Source organism: Halyomorpha halys, unplaced genomic scaffold, assembly GCF_000696795.3.
Source record: "Halyomorpha halys isolate HHAL.00 unplaced genomic scaffold, Hhal_1.1 Scaffold435.1, whole genome shotgun sequence".
Taxonomy (NCBI): Eukaryota; Metazoa; Arthropoda; class Insecta; order Hemiptera; family Pentatomidae; genus Halyomorpha; species Halyomorpha halys.
This window is the reverse complement of record NW_027105120.1, coordinates 182,463-183,973: the sequence shown is the minus strand read 5'-3', so window position 1 is coordinate 183,973 and position 1,511 is coordinate 182,463. Positions and strand designations below refer to the sequence as shown.

At 31.4% G+C, this 1,511-nt stretch overlaps 1 protein-coding gene across 2 annotated transcripts in view; it reads right to left on the bottom strand.

Moving 5' to 3' along the window:
- Positions 1–1,260, bottom strand: part of LOC106682708 (calcium/calmodulin-dependent protein kinase type IV) — a 120,011-nt gene extending 118,751 nt beyond the window's left edge. For both annotated transcript variants that reach the window (XM_014423717.2, XM_014423718.2), the window contains exon 1: positions 1,074–1,260. The gene's annotated coding sequence lies outside the window, so the exon portion shown is untranslated. The remainder of the gene's footprint in view (positions 1–1,073) is intronic.
- Between the last annotated feature and the right edge of the window lie 251 nt (positions 1,261–1,511).

The following is a 1,511-nucleotide window of genomic DNA, read 5'->3' as shown; positions in this document are numbered from 1 at the left end:
TTATAATAGTCATGTAGATCAGTCTTTTGTAATGGATTGGCAATTTAGACCGTTTGTCTAGTAAATGCTGCAATAGTCGGAATCTACTTTCCTTTAATTTTTTGTGATGCTTTACATACTGTTATAATTTATAAGTTACAAATGATTTTTGTAATATTTAATCTTTCTAATTAAACAAAGAAACACATAGATTTTTTTCTAAAATTCCTACTACCAATATTCCTGTATTAAGATCTACAAAATACCGAATACCGGCATTGAACTTTTGGGCCAATATAGCAATCCCTAATTGTATCATATATATTTTTTTATTTCCCACATTTCATTATGTTGATTTATATTGTTTTCATTATTTTTAAAGATTACTTACATATTTTATTATATTAATTCAATTACTAGTCATTTAAATTTTCTTCCATTCCTTTCATCATGTTCATTTTTTTATTTACATGAACACTAATGACCAGGACTCCGGGGACCCGTTTTCTAATCTGGCCGTGGCAGATAATTATTTATTCTGTTACCCTGGGTTCGGGAGCCCTTCGGGTTTCACCCTGCCTCATATAGTGGGTACCCATAATTGTGGAAAGATTTGGCAGTCGAGCGTGATTCTGATCAGCTCCTTGCACAACCGTTGGTGTAATAACAGTACTTCTCTAAAAAATACTGAACCCCTAACCCTTTATGGGTTATAGCGACACAGGTTTATTTATTTATACACATATATTAATTCATAACTATACTATATTAGTAACAAAATTACGACGTTACTATATTTTTCATATTTTCACAAACTCAAAACATTGTCAAGCGAAATTTGCTCGTAAAAAAACTCTAGTGTTCTGTTTCATTTCATTTATACACATTTACTTATGTATATCTCACATAGAAAACAAATTAATAATTTTAAAAAAAATTATTAATTTTCTTTTTAAATTATCAAGAATAGGTATTTCTCACAAGTATTCTGGTCACTTACTATTATATTTAGCTAGTTGTTTAATGGATCATTAATGTTGAGAGATATTATAACTAATAATGACCAACGTATAATGAGAAATAATTATTGTTACCTGTTGACGCTGTTGAATCAAGTTGTCAACTGTCTGTTCTTAGAAATTTTATCAACCTGACACTATAACGAAAGAGTATTATCACATTTCACTGATATCAATTTTAATATTTTATCCACAATGTAGCAGATAAATTTCGAAATATATAATGTATACTGAAACCAATTATTACATGTTGTCACCTCGATTGGCGGGTTGCGACTGAGCATTCTGTACTGGTGGGAGTGGACCAACTACCTGTAACCTCGCCAGCGCAGGCGGGTCTGTCCATAGGCTTGTCAATGTGAATAAATCATCCCCGATCTTGCAGAGGACTTGGAGTACAATAAGCACTAGGATCTGTAAATAGATTGAATTAAGTAGTGAAGGTCTTGTTGACTTGTACTTCCGTATTAGTTTAAAAATAAGTAATGAGAAACCGCCTGTGATTTAGCATAA